Source organism: Castor canadensis, chromosome 7, assembly GCF_047511655.1.
Source record: "Castor canadensis chromosome 7, mCasCan1.hap1v2, whole genome shotgun sequence".
Classification (NCBI taxonomy): domain Eukaryota; kingdom Metazoa; phylum Chordata; class Mammalia; order Rodentia; family Castoridae; genus Castor; species Castor canadensis.
In genome coordinates, this window is record NC_133392.1 from 155,059,469 (window position 1) to 155,077,006 (window position 17,538).

General features: G+C 49.9%; 1 long non-coding RNA gene across 1 annotated transcript; it reads right to left on the bottom strand.

Moving 5' to 3' along the window:
- Positions 1–1,621: 1,621 nt before the first annotated feature.
- On the bottom strand, positions 1,622–16,239 carry LOC141424711 (uncharacterized). Its single transcript, XR_012449558.1, has 3 exons — positions 16,193–16,239; positions 2,685–2,936; positions 1,622–2,290 (listed from the first exon to the last, which is right to left on the bottom strand). It is a non-coding gene; the product is annotated as an uncharacterized lncRNA (long non-coding RNA).
- Between the last annotated feature and the right edge of the window lie 1,299 nt (positions 16,240–17,538).

A 17,538-nucleotide genomic window follows, 5' to 3' on the forward strand; every position in this document is an offset into this window, starting at 1 on the left:
TCTGGCTCTCATGCTGATTTTGCACTGAGCCCCAGCTTCATCTCACTGAATGGAATTAACAGCCTGGCTTTATAGACTCTGAAAAACTTCTGCAGACCTTAAACTTGCTTCTCTTGGTTTAAGCAGCATTTCCAGCCTTAGTGCAAAATTGGAAAATAGTTATTGTTAAAAAGAAAGCACCCAGGTATAAGTTTAAATGGCAGCCTGGATACCTGTGGGTTTTGGCCCCCCTGCCAAACTCAGCCTTCAGGACATGGAAATAATAAAAGGAACTCTCCATGACATGGGATTAGCTTAGGGGTCACACAGGATGACAGGCATGAGAGTGCCTACCTTTTAGTAGTGGTTTGGAACGTGTGACTCTTAGCAGGACACTGGTGGCTTACTCCTCTAAACCTAGCTACTTGGGAGGCTAAGATCGGGAGGATCTAAGATGGAGAGGATCTAAGATCGAGAGGATCGAGGTTTGAAGTCTTTTTACCTGGTCACTCCCTTGGGCCCAGCTTTTTTTTTTTTTTTTTCACTCCACCCCTTTCCCCAGCCTTTCTCCCAGTCCCGAATGGGTTCTTCCTCCCCCACCAATGTCCCTCCTTGTCTGCTTCTTTCTCTAGTTCCTCACTTGTCGCCAACTGTCCCCCCACCTAACTGATCCCTCAGCCTTCTGCACTTACTCTCCTTTTTTATTGTTCAGACACCAGCTGTCTAGCTGGTTTTTTAAGCCTAACAAAATCAAAAGAAACCACATCTTAAAGATTCAAGGAAAAAAATAGCTCCAAAGATTGGAAGTGACTAAACCAGAGGCATACAATAAAACAATGAGGCAACATGGTTACCCAACCATTGCACTGCTAGGTACACACCCCAAAGAACTGAAAACAGAGACTCAAGCAGACACTTGTATGTGAATAAAAACAATAACAGCAATGTTCATCACAACAGCCAAAAGATAGAAACCAACGGGTGAATGGAAAAGCAAATGTGATACTGCCTCGCTGGGATGGAACTCAGCCATAACAAGTGGGTGTAGCTCAGTGGTTAAGTGTTTGCCTAGTATGCATGGGGACCTGGGTTCAACCCCCAGTACTGCAGGGAAAAAAAAAAGAATGGGGAGGAGGACATAAGGAAAGGGTGAAGGAGGGTGAATATGATGCGTATTCACGTGTGACAGTGGAACAATGAGACCTGTTGAAACTGTTCTAAGAAGGAGGGAGGGGAGACAAAGGAGAAAGATGGAGAGGGTGAATCTTACTAAAATATATTGTAAGCACGTTTGTAAATGTCACAGCGTCCCGTGGTACAACTATAATACGTTAATAATTTTTTAAAAAGAAAGAAAGAATGCAAGCTGGGCTCCAGTAGCTCACACCTATAATCCTAGCTACTTGGGAGGCAGGCCAGCTCAGGCAAAAGTTTGCTAGAGCTCATCTCAGCCAGTAGCTGGGCGAGGTGGAGTGTGCCTGCCACCCCAACTACGCAGGGAAGCACAAATAGGAGGACCTCAGTCCAGGTCCGCCCAGGCATAAAGTGAGACCCTATCTCAAAAATAACCAACACAAAAAGGACTAGGAGCATGGCTCAAGTGGCAGAGCACCTGCCTAGCAAGTGCAAGGCCCTGAGTTCAACTCCCAATACCACCAAAAAAAAAAAAAAGTAACATAGATAGGTCAGATTTGATCAAAGTATATTACATGTATGTTGAAAATATCACAATAAAACATCTTTGTATAATTAATTTATGCTAATAAAAATTTTTTAAAAGAGGCAGTTGTAAGCATGGACAGCAATAACACTTGCTAGCTGAGTGACCTTGGGCAAGTCAACCTCTGTTCCTAACTTTCCTCAAGGATAAAATGTAGGGTAACAACCGGTGCTGGTGGCTCACGCCTGTAATCCTAGCTTCTCAGGAGGCAGAGATCAGGAGGATCGTAGTTCAAAGCCAGCCTAGGCAAATAGTTCATGAGACCCTATCTCAAAAAAACCCTTCACAAAAATAGGGCTGGCGGAGCAGCTCAAGGTGTAGGCCCTGAGTTAAAAAAAAAAAAAAAGACAAAAACTGTGGGGTAACAATAATATCTCAACTCGTAGGTTAATAGTCAGTTTTTGGTCTGTCACAAGTGATCTCACAATCTCAGTGTCTTGAAACCTCTGCATTCACGCTTTCTCACGGTTTGCAGGGCAGCTAAGCTTCCGCTGGGCTTGGCCAGGATCAGCCAGTCCTGGCTTCAGCCACAGGTCATGTTCAGGTCAGCTCCTCATTGTCCATTGGCCAGAGGCTTCCTGGGCCCTGTTTCTTTAATAGAAAATCACGAGAGCAAAGAATGACAAACCGAAATCCACCAACCATACTAAAATCTTTGCAAGTGGCATATCTGCTGACATCTCATTGGCTGATGGACTCAGTATCATTTGGTATTACTTTGCTCAGTCTACCAGGACAAAACACCACAGACTGGGTGCCTTAAACCACAGAAACTGATTTTCTCACAGTTCTGGGGCTGGAAGTCCAAGAATAAGGTGCTGGCAGGATTGTTTCTAGGGAAATCTCTTTCCATCTTGCAGATGGCTACCTTCTCTGGGTCCTCACCTGGCCTTTCCTCTGAGTACCCATAGCCCTGGTGGTTCTTCCTCTTCTTGTAAGTACACCAGTTCTACTGGATTAGGGCGTGCTGTAGTTTGGATCTTACCTGTCCCCTAAAGGTCCATGTGGTAAAGGCTTGGTCCCCAGAGTAGCACAAGTCGTGGGTCTTTAGGTCATTGGAGCATGCTCTTAAAGGAGATGGTGGAGCCTTGGCCCTTTCCACATCGTCTCTCTTGCTCTCTGGCCAGGAAGTGAGTGGTTTTTCTCTGCCACACACACCCTGCTCCATGGTATGTGCTGCCTTACTACAGGCCCGAATACAATGGAGCCAACCAGTTATGGACTGGAACCTCTGAAACTGTGCGCCAAAAAAGTTGATTATCACAGATAGTCATTACAGTAACAGAAAGCTGATTAACACGGCACCCACCATAGCTACCTCATTTAACTGCAATTACCCCTTACAGCTCTGTCTTCAAATCCAGCACTGTGGTACATCAGAGCGTGAACATATGGATTTGGGGAGGACAAATTCCGTCCACAACAGATGGGACAATGTAAACCCCAGACCTGACAGCAAGCTCCTGCCAAGCAACATGGCAGGCGGTGTCAGGGCACGGTTCTGTCCCTGGGATTGATAAAACAGCAGGGGTCATCCAATCCACCACGGGCTGCTATAGGGGATGAGTGTGTATATCCTGTGAAGTGTGGAGGCAGCGTTTGGATTTGGTGGTCTCTACATATGTGTTATTTTGTAGTTCTTGTGATGGTTTCACAGGTGCATATATGCATGTCAAACTTCTCAGAATGTATACTTTATAAAATACGTGAAATTCACTGTATGTCAACCATCCCTCAATAAAGCTGTTTTATAAATAGACAGATGACTGGTACGTTGATAAATCAATTTACTTATTAAAAAATCAAAGCCCCTAAATGCAATGTGGCACCCTGGATTTAATCCTGAAACTGAACAAGGACAGTGGTGGAGACCGCTGATGTCCGACTAAAGTGTGAAGTTTAGTAAACAGAACAGTGCCAACATCACGTCCTCGTTTTGATAAACGTGCTCTAGTTAAAGGAAACGATGCAGGATGAAGGCTATGTTATCTTTACCGTAAATCTATAATTACCACCAAAAATAGGCAAAAACAACCCAAAGCCTCCACATGGTTTTCCTGCCTACTACAGAGGGGAGGAATTCCTGGCGTCTAGCCCTTAGCTTCATGTCTTCTGGTTTGTGGGTCAAATCCCAAAATTTGCTCTCAGATCCAAAATAGTGAGCACCTGATATTGTTCTAGTGAAAATGAGAAGCTGGGCAGAAATGAAAGTGCCCCAAGCCCCTAGACTTTTGCAGGTCACATGTACTGTGTGGTCACCACCAGGCCCATGAGGCTGCTGAGCACTTGAATGCACTGAGCACCTCATGTGGTACAAGAATAAAGACTTAACACACAAAAAAAAAATAGGATGCAAAATATCTCATTAATTTTTTTTTTGCAGCATGGGATTTGAACTCAGGGCCTCACACTTGCTAGGCAGGCACTCTACCAATTGAGCCACTCCTCCTCTGTTAATTTTTTACACCTGTTCCATGTTGAAATAATAACATCATGAATATATTGAATTAAATAAATGCACTGTTGAAATTAATTTCACCTCTTTCTCTTTCTGATGTGGCCACTGGAAGACTTCAAATTGCATATTTGGCTTGTATTGTTTTAGCTATTGGTCAGCACTGGCCTACCTGAGAAGCACCCTACCATGAAGTCTAGAGAGCAGCGTGGGGCCAGGCTCAGGTTCAGGCTAGGAGAGAAGATCTGTCTAGACCTCTGCATGGCCAGTGTTTCAATAAGGCCCAAACCTGTAATATCAGAGGTGAGCAATGGACACAGAAAAGAAGTGGGATTTACACAAGTCACTTCATGCAAATCTAACCTTTCCACCTGCCATGCAGTCAGTCTGCTTATGGCAGCAGCTGCCTGCATTAGGACAAGCAGCCAATCACACAGCATATTGGAAAGGCCAGAGGGTCGTCAGCCTACCACCAGCATCCAGGCAAGGAAGTGGCTAGGATCACCCTCCAGCAGGACGGGACCTCAGCCTAGGTCCATCTGGAAACAGTAAGATGCCAGACCTCTGGGGCTGCCCAGCAGAAGCTTGTTCCCCTGTGCCCTCTGCGTGGGGTTACTTCATCTTGAAAGCATGGCCGTTGACCTCAGACTTACCCTTCTCAGCCAGGCGTGGTGGCACATGCCTGTAATACCGGTACTTGGAATGCGGAAGCAGGAGGATCAAGAGTTCAAGGCCAGCCTGCTACATGGTAAGCTTGATGCCAGCTTGGGCTACATAGAAAGACCCTGTCTCAAAAATAAATAAATAAAAATGACTCCTCCACTCAAAGTCCAAAGAGAAGGAGAGAATTCAGGGAAGGGCTCTGACTGTCCTAGCCTGGATGATGTGCCCATCCTACACAAATCACTGTGGCTGTTTGCGTCACCCAGTTAAGATGTGATTGACAGCCCTCCAGAAACAGAGTGAGGAAGGTGTGAGAAAGGAGAAATTGTCCAAAAGGGGGAGAGGGCATTATCAAGGGAGAAGCAAGAAGCAAAACAAAAATTACAGACTCCCCTCCTTCTTTCCAGGGCCCCTCAGCCCTTACAACCCCGACTCCAGCTTGGGCTGCATTTCCCTGGTGCGTGAAGGAAAGATGGCAGAGCCAGAGGAGGAAGCCGAGGTCCAGGGTGCTTTCTGGGTGTCCCTGTACTTGCCCCGTGTGGGCAGTGATCGGGAAGGAAGCCTTGCTAGAGCCAAGCTACCATATACATCCTGACCCAGCCCCATCCAAACACTGGGCTTTTCCTATGACATAGGCACCTTGACCTTCTGCCATACGTTGGGTTCTGGGCAGCACACGGGGGCGCAGAAGTAGAAAGGGCAGGTTTCCTGTCCTCAGAACCGCGGAGTCCTTACAGCTTCAGGACGATGGAGGCCCGCAGCTGCGGATTCACCGCACTGGTGGAGCAAGCTCATCCCTCTCCACCACCCGAGCGTGGGTTGTGAGAATGGGAGAAGAATGGAGAGCAGAGAAAGGACCTAGCATCAGTCACGTTGTCCCACCACACACAACGCTCCTCCAGTCTCCTGCGTGGCACCTGCCTCCAGTCCCCAGGGCAGCATCCCCGGAGCACAGCTCTGGGGTCAGCTGCAGCTACACAGAGGGAACTCGGCCTCACTGTGGACTGGAAGCTTTCTACCTCCCTGCCCTGCAAATCAACACAACCCAGAAGTCAGGGCGGTGACCCAGAGCGGCCCTCAGTCAAAGGAGAAAAGAGCTGGTGGACACATGCCCTCTTTGCCTGTCCCTCAGTGCTGGGAGGCGCAGTACCCTTCCGGAAGTCCCCACAGAAACTTCAATATGGCACCTGATGTGCATTGTCCTCCTTCCCTGGCTTCTGCCTCACCACTCATCCCTGCCGTCCACTGAAACCACTCAGATTCAAGTCCTTGCCACAGGCTGGTTTTGCAGGGGGGCAGTGGACCCCAATTAAGATGTCCAGGTACATCATCAGCAACACCACCAACAACAGGTGTTGGCAAGGATGCGGGGAAAAAGGAATCCTCTTACACTGTTGGTGGGAATGTAAACTAGTACAACCACTCTGGAAAAAAATTTGGAGGCTACTTAAAAAGCTAAACATTGATCTAACCACATGATCCAGCAATACCACTCTTGGGGATATACCCAAAAGACTGTGACACAGGTTACTCCAGAGGCACCTGCACACCCATGTTTATTGCGGCACTATTCACAATAGCCAAGTTATGGAAACAGCCAAGATGCCCCACCACTGACGAATGGATCAAGAAAATGTGGCATCTATACACAATGGAATTCTATGCAGCCATGAAGAAGAACAAAATGTTATCATTCGCTGGTAAATGGATGGAATTGGAGAACATCATTCTGAGTGAGGTTAGCCTGGCCCAAAAGACCAAAAATCGTATGTTCTCCCTCATATGTGGACATTAGATCAAGGGCAAACACAACAATGGGATTGGACTTTGAGCACATGATAAAAGCGAGAGCACACAAGGGAGGGGTGAGGATAGGTAAGAAACCTAAAAAATTAGTTAGCATTTGTTTCCCTTAACACAGAGAAACTAAAGCAGATACCTTAAAAGCAACTGAGGCCAATAGGAAAAGGGGAACAGGAACTAGAGAAAAGGTTAGATCAAAAAGAATTAACCTAGAAGGTAACACACACGCACAGGAAATTAATGTGAGTCAGTGCCCTGTATAGCTATCCTTTTCTCAACCAGCAAAAACCCTTGTTCCTTCCTATTATTGCTTATACTCTCTCTTCAACAAAATTAGAAATAAGGGCAAAATAGTTTCTGCAGGGTATTGAGGGGATGGTGGGGAGAGGGAGGGGACAGAGTGGGTGGTAAGGGAGGGGGTGGGGGCAGGGGGGAGAAATGAACCAAGCCTTGTATGCACATATGAATAATAAAAGAAAAAAAAAAGATGTCCAGGTACACACTGTCAGCTTGGGGATGCAGAGAGAAATTGACACATCACTCCTGCCTTGAAAAACCAGGTATGATGATCCACAGGAAGCCAGCACAAGACAGCAGGTCAGTTCCAGGGGCTTCCAGGGAGGTCCCAAGGAAAAACTTCCACTCACCCAGGCCCTCTGTCCCCCCCAGTCCTAAGTGTCATCCCAGAGCGGTTCCCTGGCCTCGGCTACGCCAGCCTAGCCCTCAACACAGCTTTCCCAAAGCCCCTCGGGAAGCCAAACAGAGAAAGTAATTTCTCTCTCTCCACTAATTGCTTTCCACAGCCTGCTGTCCCTCCCGCTGCCCCGCCTCCTCCTCCTCCCCTTCTCCTTATTCCGCCTCCCAAGGACAAGGACACAGAGATACAACCCCCTTGGGCCCAGCTGGTCTCTCTTAAAATGCGTTTCTGAAATGTAACCCCGGAGGAGACAGCTGGCTGTGGCTACCACAATCCCCAGGGGAGGGGTGACTCCACACAGCTGCCATGGACCTGGGGACCTGCATGGCCTGAGAGGCTGGCCGCAGCCTAGAGAAGTCCTTGCACCACTCACTCTTCCCTGCATCGGCCCCCTCATCTCACTCACCACCTGGCTCGGAGTTCTTTCACTCCCTCCTCCCATCGCTCAGTGGCCACTTACTAAAATTCCACCCTCCTATACATCTTCCAGAAAGTGGCCTGCGTCCCTCCCAAGCTGGAATAGCAAAAGCAGCCAGTGTGGGACCCTCACCTGTCTCCCTGCCACTGGGACAACCACTGAGGCTTCATCTGCAGGTGATGCAGCCCCAGGAGCCTGGGTCCGAGGCTCTGGAGTCACTGCACTGGATGGAGCAGCCTCATCCCCTCTGGACCACCCCTGTGGGTGTGAGAGACAAGCGTTTGCTGGGTTAAGTCTAAAGTCTGGGGTTGACATGGCCAGCAGAACCCATACCGGCACATCCCTTGCCCCTCCCTTCCTTCTTCCTCCCTCCTGCACCAGAGGGCCAGTCCCTGGTTGGGTTTGTGGAAGCCCAGACTTCCTGGCCCAGGAAGCCCAGGCGTGCTGGGCCACCATGCTGGCTGGTTGCTATAAGCAGTTTCTCCCATACCTGTAAGATACACAGGACCAAGGGCAGTGGCTGGACACACAAGAACAGACAAGCACAATGACCTTCCTGCAGCTTGAAAACTTATTAAAGGACCCTGCTTTCTGATCCAGTAGCTACTCCTCAATAGCACTGGTGGCTAGGGAGAAAAACAGGGGTGACATCATGAAGAGATGACATCATGAGGAGGTAGGAGTGGGAACCACTGAAGAACATCTCACTTCAGAGCAGCCACCAAATGCTTTCCACCCGTCTTACCAAAAAGGAAACTGAGGCCCAAAGAGGTTTTCAGACTTACCTAAGTTTCCATGGTTTGGACCTGGACCCCAGATTCCTACCACACCCCTTGCCTCCTGGAGTCAAGATGGGGCCACAGATTCTTCAGTTTGCTTTTTAAAATTTATTTACTTACTTACTTATTTTGCAGAACTGGGGTTTGAACTCAGGGCATTGTGCTTGCTAGGCAGGTGCTCTACCACTTGAGCCACGCCCCCTGTCCTAGATTCTTCGGTTCAGAAGCTGTTTTTAGGAAGTGTGAATGTGAAAGGTAGACCTCCTAGAAACGCAACTAGAGTTCTGTGCCTCAAAAAAAGTCATCCTTCATTGAGCACTTCCCACGTGCAAAGCCTGCGTGAGCTGTTTTAATAAAAATACAAGAAATTCAAGACCCAGACCCTGCCCAGGCAGCTACCCAGCCAGCTGAGGGAAGATGATGATAAATGTCCCCAAATAAGGGAAAGATAAAATGGCCTCATTCAGTTTTAACAGTTGTGAAGGGGCCAATTTTTTTTAACAGTACTGGGGCTAGAACCCAGGGCCTCACATATACCAAGCAAGCACTCTGCCACTGAGCTACAACTCCAGTCCTGTCTCCTGAGTGGCTGGGATTACAGGCACAGACCACTATATCCAGCTCCTTCTTCCCTTCTTCCTGAAGCCCAAGGAAGCTGCCCTTAGAACTCCTTTAACTCGTACCACATCCTTTATGCTGCACGGGGCTCAGGGCCCTCCCAATCCACCCCTTCCTTCACCTCCATGTGCTCTTGAGAGATTTCCATGTTACCCACATCAAGCAGTGATGGTTGAGACAACCATGTGCTATAGACACCTGACAGTACCTTCTCCCAAGCCTCATCTTAGGCTGAAACCCCCCTCTGGTACCCTAGCCCCTGGGTTAACTCCTACCCAAGTTTCACACCCAGCTGAGGAATTGCCTCCTTCAGGAAGCCTTCCCTGATGTCTCTTCTCCTCAAGGGTAATTCTCAACAGTTAGTGTTCTTGGCTGTGTTCTAGCACCCTGCATGTGGCACTTCACTTCAGGCCTCACTGGGGTTTCTTTGCCTGTTTGTGGACCTTCCTCCTCCAGCTCAGGGCAAGAAGGGATTGTGTTCTGCTCATATCCGGGTCCTCCATGCCTAGTACATGGCCTGGCACTTCGGAGAGGCTCAGTGGATGTTTGTGGAAAATATGTATGTATGAGGGAGTGAGGCTGCGTGAGTGAATGATAGACAAAGAATTAATTGTAAAATTCCAGACATTGGGAGCTAAGTGGGGGATGACGAGAGAGTTGCTGGGAGCACATGTTTTCCAGTTCCTCTCACCATGCCACACAGGTACAACCCCCGCCACCTGCTTGCAATTCACAGCACCCTGATAATCTGTCTTGTTGCCAGGTCATGCATCACACCATGTGTTCCGGTTTGAGGTTCATAAATTCCAGTCCCTGCTCATGGCAACGAACCAGAGTATTTCAGAAGCCAGGGCACAAGCAGGAGGTGGAGAGAAGAGGCCAGTCTTTGGGGGACCCCTGCCCCTTCCCATTAACCGAACTGAGAAGGAGACCAGTGTGTTCACCCACTGCTGCTGGGAGCGGCCACAGTGCACTGTTGGCAGAGAGACCTGTCACAGGCAGAATTCACCAGCCACCCCGTTATCCCAGGGGCTGCTTGGACCAGGTGGAGTAGGAAAGCTAGAAAGTCCACATACTTCTTGGCTCAGAGGACTCTCCTGTGCCTTACTTTCCAGCTTAGCTCTCTAGTCCCTGGCCCTCCTCTACAGGGAGAAGGACCACCCTCCACCCTCTCTTCCACTACCCTATCCATGCCACTAGCTCTGTTCCAATTACTTTCTCCACCAGTTCACATTTGACTACACGTCTGTGTGTCTGTCTCCTTCACTGGCATGCCAGTCCCTTTCTAGCAGGGTCTGTGTATCCAACAGCTGTCTACCAGGTATTTGGCAATCAGAATGTGATAGATGATAAAATGGTGGATAATAGGTGGATGGATGAATGGATGGGTGGATGAGTGGGTGAATGGATGGATGATGGATGGATGGGTGGATAGGTAGGTGGATGGATGATGAATGGGTAGATGAATGGATGGGTGGATGGATGGATGGATGAATGGATGGGTGGATGGGTGGATGGATGGATGGATGGATGAATGGATGGATGGGTGGATGGCTGGGTGGCTGGCTAGATAAATGGATGGGTGGATGAGTGGGTGAATGGATGGATGGATGAATGGATGGATGGGTGGATGGGTGGATGGATGGATGAATGGATGGATGGATGGATGGATGTCTGGATGGATGGATGGATGAATGGATGGGTGGATGGATGGATGGATGAAAGGATGGATGGATGGATGAATGGATGGATGGATGGATGGGTGGATGGATGGATGGATGAAAGGATGGATGGATGGATGGGTGGATGGATGGATGAATGGATGGATGGGTGGATGGATGGATGGATGAATGGATGGATGGATGGATGGGTGGATGGATGGATGGATGAAAGGATGGATGGATGGATGGGTGGATGAGTGGGTGAATGGATGGGTGGATGGATGGATGGATGGATGGATGGATGGATGGATGAATGGATGGATGGATGGATGGGTGGATGAGTGGGTGAATGGATGGATGATGGATGGATGACGGGTGGTTGGATGAATTATGGGTGGATGGATAGACGGTTGGATGAATGGATGGGTGGGTGAATGGATGGGTGGATGGATGAATGGATGCATGATGGATGGATGAACAGATAGATGGATGAAGAGAGATCTTCCCAGGAGACCTGCAGTGATAACAACTGCCACTTGATCTCTCACAATTGCCAAGTCCTCCCACTCCCAGAAGGCCTATTCTCACAGCAGCCCTCTGAAGTAAGTCATCATCACGATGAGAAGACATGAAGCCAGAGGCTGAGACCATGTGCTCAACATTACTCATCCAGAAAGTGCCCAATGTCCCTTGGTTCCCAACTCTCACCCACTCTGGCTTATAGCCTCCTAGGGAACACACTGCTTTTTCTCAGACTTTTGGTTTATTCAGCCTTAATATGGGGGTGACAGTTCCACTTTGCAGATTGCACATGTGAGGATGGAGCTGGGACACCGTAACTTCCAGGTTCATTCGTCTCTCTAACTCTCTAATTTAAGCCCCACCATTTAGCTGGGATCCATGAAGCCACTATCATAGCCAATCCCTCCTGCGCCCCCCATGGCTTGGAGGAGCCAATTTGTTCCCCATGCCCCTGCTTTTTACAGGGATGCAGATTATATTTTTTGGGTTTTGGGGTTTTTTGAGACAAGGTCTCACTATGTAGTCCAGGCTGGTCTTGAACTCACAATCTTCCTGCCTCGGCCTCCCCAGAGCTGGGATTACAGATGTGTACTACCATACCTATTGCTGGGGGCCAAATCCCTCCCAGCTTCCCGATGTGGCAGGGAACCAGTAAAACAACAAGGATGAGTACTGCTCAGGTCACCACGTTTGCCAGGGACAGCTGGGTCATTCCTTTCTGATCCCTTCCCTGGTTGCTGTGTGTCTCCCTTTAATGCAATTGGCCATAAATATGGAATGGGCAATCTCATTTCCCTGCAGGAGCAGAAGAGTCCTGATGGCCGTGCTAAGCTGTGAGTGTTCACAACAGCTTAGGTGCTGCTGGACTGAGTGAGAGCCCCGGGCTCGAGGCAGACCCCAAAGCCAGCAGTACTGGAGCCCTGACTCCACACTTCTATTTGGGGTGTCAGAGGTTTCTGCAGCATTCCCAGATGACAGTTGGAGGAGTGACTTCCTGGAATCTTGGCTGAACAGGGAGCCAGAGGCCATTCTCAGTGGCTTGGCCATTCCATTGGGGTGGGGATAGTGAGGCAGTCTGGGTGGGGACCAAGCTGAGAACACGTGGTTCTTCACTGAACATGAGAGGAGTCTGTGAGGAAGGGAGGAGGTGCCTGGAAGGCTCCAGGGAAGAAAGATCAAGGCAGTGGTAGAGGACAGGGTCCAGCAGGGGTCACCTGAAGCTGATAGGATGCACCAGGAACTAAAGCCAAGGATGCAGGGCCCATGGGCCGGAGTGAGGAAAAGGGTTCTCAGAGGACAGCCAGCCTGGCCAAGGGAATGGTGCTCTTGCCAGAAAGAGGCAGCCAAGACCTGAGGAATGAATGGCCTTGCTAATTGGCCATTTTGTTTTTATGTATTTTCATTAGCAAGATAAAATAACAACTAATCATGTAAGCTTCTCAGGCTAGGAAATACATGCTCATTAACCACCTGAGTGTTCTGGCTGTTAAATAAGCCACTGCTCCTCAGGCCCAGGCTCCTGGGGCACAGCATGGCAGGGGCAAAGGTCACCGGGTCAGACTCCTGACCTCACACTCTGGCAGACTGGCACCAGAACCCCAGGACTTCTGGCAGGGGAGGCTGCAGGGAAAGGAGAACTCAAGCGCCTGTCCAAGTGGGGAAGAGAGGGCCCAAACAGCCCCAAGTGATACTTCTTGAAGAACCAGCTGCTCTTCCTTGGCCAGAAAGAGGGTCTCAGTCATTTGTCTCTCATCCTGCAGACCCCTGCTTCCCAGATCCCCTCCCAACAGCCATCTTGAAACAGGTGAAACAGGTGCTCTGGAAAGGGGGTAACGGGAGGGAAGCTGGGTCTCCATGGTGACCCGTCCACTCACCAGCCCATCACGCAGAGGGGGAAGGGCCGAAGAGGTTTGGTTGGTGGGGAAGTGGGGCAAGGGAGCCCGGTTGCCCAGGCAACTCTCTGAGGTCCTAGGCAAGGGCTCGGCTCCCACAAGTGGGGGCTGGTGTTGTCATGGAGACTCCCTGGCAGCTTTGCCAAGGAGGAGGTCCTCCCAGGGCCCTCTCAGCCCTCAGCGATGGGGCACGGGAGGTGAAGGCTCAAAAACCTCTTGTAATAATGTAGAGAAAAGAGTGGCAGCTTGCTGGGAAAGAAAGTTCCAGAGAACAGTGCATTCTCCCCTCACCTCCTTCTCTCCACCCCCATATCTTCCCACCCTTGTTCTTGGCCTTCCTGAAGAAGACTGCCAGCCCTAGCTCTCACCCTGCGGCTGGTGCCCTGTCACTCTACCTCTCGGCCCTTCTTCCTCAATGATGCTGATTTTTCAGGCAGATAGTCTACCCAAGGGTCGCCATGACGACCAACCAAGCCTTTGGTCTCCGTGGTGATAAGCCCTCAAAGTTATTTTTATTTATTTATTGGAAATTTCAAAAGATTTTTTCCACTCTCTTGGCAGGGCCAGACATTTGGGAGATGGCGGGGGGAGCAGAACTGTCATTCTTCCTTAGCCTAGAGAAGGGGCTATAACAAGGTCAAGAACAGCTGAATTGCTAAGCCTGAACACCAGCCAGTAAAGACCTCCTTGAAGCTGTGGAGGCAGAGCCCTTTCCCAGCCTTCCCCCAGCTGCCTGCGGAGGCTCTCCAGAGCCACTTAGCTGCCTCCCTGCTCAGGGTGGTTCCAAGTGAGTTTCAGGGGAGGACAGACCAACTGAGACATGTCCTACTTCACTCTCAAGAGTAGTTAGTGAACATACAGAAATATACAGAGCCCAACTGAATAAAAACAGACAGGTGGAGCACCTGGAGCAAAGGGAAAACAAGGTAATGTCAGCCTACAGTGCTGCACTCAAGTGCAGACATGCATCCTCACAGGTACTAACAGTAAGTGAGAAGTGATGCAAATCTAACTCTGAGCGAGCTTCCTGATGGCCATAGAAAGAAGGAAACAAGGCTTGCAGAGAAGCCGGGGGCTGGTAGCTCACACCTGTAATCCGAGCTACTCAGGAAGCAGAGATCAGGAGGATCGAGGTTTGAATCCAGCCTGAGGCAAATAGCTCATGAGACCCTATCTTGGAAAAACCCATCACAAAAAAGGGCTGGTGGGGTGGCTCAAGTGTAAGAGTGCCTACCTAGCAAGTGTGAGGCCCTGAGTTCAAACCCCAGTGCTAAAAAAAAAGGCTTGTAGAGTCTCATTTAGGTAGACATGCTGGATCTCAGGAGAATAACGTGAGACTCTGTTCCTAATTCTCTGAAGTCCTCCCCACTAGCATCTGACCCCGTGCCTTCAGTTTGGTTTGCTTGTCAACCCTACCTCGTTAGTTTTCTCTTTTTCTGGTAAAGCCTGTTCCTTAACCCATCCTCTGTGATTGTGTGTGAGTATTTTCCAAAACCTGGTACAGGATGCAAACCCAATGGGACCCACCTGACAAAATAACTAGAGACCTGAAGAGGATCCACCTTGCACAGCAACTCATCACCATCTAAAACCATATCATTCGGCATGTTTTTGGTTGCAAGTAATAATAGACCTGACTCAAAATGGCTTTTCTAAATAGATCTATAATTCGCAGAGCAACACATACAGGGATAGGGCAGCCCGGGCTGGTGAATTCTGAACCCTATCAGTATCATCCAGGACCCAGGTGCCTTTCACTTTTGAGCAAGCTGGGCCAACCTCAGTGGATCAGTTTTGCTTCCTCAGTATGGCTGCCGGGGTTCCAGCCATCACATGCAGCTGTTTGTCTAGTAGAGGAAGTGGATTCACCTCCTGCGTACCATGTTAACCACTCCCAGAAGCCTCCATCGTGTGTCCTGGGCCATGTCTGAGTCACCTGCTTCCTGCTAATAACTGAGTCCAGAGTCTGAGGGGTCAGAAGTGACCAGTGCTCACATTGAGTCACATGGAAAGGGGAAGGGACTGTGGGACAAACCTGAGACTCCACCTCTGAGGAGGGAAGGGGTGGGTGCCAGTTCACTGTCAGGCGAGGCTCGCTTCAGAAGCATACCTGAAATGAAGGCTTCTGGGTGGCCGATTTAAGGACATGTTCTGGAAGGACTGATAAGAGGTCGGGACAGCAGAGAAAGGAATGAGACCAAGCCAGGGTGCAAGTTCAAGCACTCCGGCCTGACCCAAGGGACCAGCTGGAGTAGAGATTACACCTTAGGGGTTGGCCCAGCCCAAGGTAGGCGAGGGAGGGAGCTTTCACAGCCCAGCGCTCCTCAGCAGCACTGGCTGAAGGCTGCCTCTGGGGACATGATAGAGTCAGCACCCTGTGCACACGGGCTCACATGGCCCTGGCAGTCCTCTGAAGGCAGACACAGATGTAGATCAGTGGCCGTGAGAAGCGAAGCACCCAGAAGCTGAGGGATCAACACACAGAAGAGGTCAAAGGAATCCCAGAGGTAGCTGGTCAACCTCAGTGGCCACCACAAAAACAACTGTTCCCTCACTGGACCGCGAGCCCCTTGAGCACAGGGAGCTGCTCTGCCTCGCTCACCTGTGTCCAGCACAGTACCCACACATGGTGGCTTTCAGTACCCCTGTGTTGAATAAACGAATGAATGCCACAGGAGCTGGGGCTGGGGCCCGGGTCCCTATCAGCAGGTGGGTTCCTCCGTCCTTGTGTCACTTCCCAGGAGATCACCTCCACTCCCAGCCCCGCCTTGAGTGTTCCAGAGGAATGGCTCTGTTTTCATGGAGCTGGGGGGTAGCATGGGATGGGAGGGGGAGGTCCCAGCAAGTCAAGCCTGCCAGGTTGGGCCCTGACTCAGAGGGCGGAGGATGTCCCCAGGATCTGCATGTGCCTGAGAAAAGCAACTCAGCGTGTTATTCTGAACAAACGTGCAAATGAATTCATAGCAAACCAAGCTGGTGCCTCACCTTCCACAGGCTCCTCTAGACGTAACCGCAAGCATTTTTTACACGCCCCGTGGATGGGTGCCACTGTATCACTTTCATCACCCTAAGAGAAGAGGGAGGAAACCAAGACTTGCTGACGATCAGGGGTCAGACCCCGGGAAGCCAGGTCCCAGTCACCCTGCTGTGTGTTCCAAGAGCGCTGTTGTCTAGAGCAGGGCTCAGCATAGCCTGTGCATCTTTCTTTCCCACCTGCCTTTTGCCCTTGCCCTTAAGCTCCTGAACGGAAGCCCAGGTCCCTTCCATTGTTACCTTCCAGTGCCTGAAGCAGTGCCTGCTCCCCTTCAGAGCACAAGGCAGGTGGCACCTTCTTACCCACTAGAAGTTAGATGTGGCCATGAAGCTTGCTGTGGCCCATGAAATGGGAGCAGAAGTGACATAAGTGACATGTATCATTTCCATGTGGACATTGTAAGAGGGTGCGAGTGTGACAGCAGTATTCACCATGGTGGGCAGCTTCCCAGAGTGAGGGTGTCACAGACCTCTAATGATAAGTAGCTGGAGTGAGAATATACCTGGTGCCATTCCACCCACTGAAAGGAGGGGATAGCTAGGGTTATGATGCTGTGGTAGAGTACATGCTTAGCAGGCACCAGACCCTGGGTTCCATCCCCAGCACAGAATAAAGAAAGAAAAAAAAGGAAGGGAGGAAGGGAGGGAAAAGAAAGGAGAGAAAGAGGAAAAGGAAAGAAAAGAAAAAGAGAAAGAAATTCGGGGATGTTTGTTACTGCAACATAACCTACCATATACAAACTGCATCAATTTTTTTTTTTTGGTGGTACTGGGTTTGAACTCAGGACATTGTGCCTGCTAGGCAAGTTCTTTACCACTTGAGCCACATCCCCCAGCCCTTCTTACCATATCTGTCTAGATGGACATGGCACCTATTAGTAGCTCCTGAGTACATGTCATGGAAGGAAATGAGGAAGAGGGAGAGGTCACCTGCTGTGAACAGAACCTGTGCGTCCCCTCCAGAAGCAGAAGAGATATGTGGGTTGCTGGGCCTCACCCTCTCCTGCACCCCCCAGCCACCCCAGGACTGAGACCCTCAGGTCCCAGCTGGCAAACCACCCCCAGCCCCAGCCATGGGAGGAGAGACACTCTTTCCCTCCAACTGCAGACTGTTTGCAGCCAAATGAATAATTCATTGTAAATGACTCTGAGATGAGTCGAGGCTCCATGTTGCCACCCGATTATATGTACCATAAAAAGCAATGACAGTAATTTATCTCCTTTCTCTCGAGAGGCGGGCCACCAGGATGGGGAGGAAACACTGGGTGCCTGATGTGGGGCATGAATCATTCCTCTTA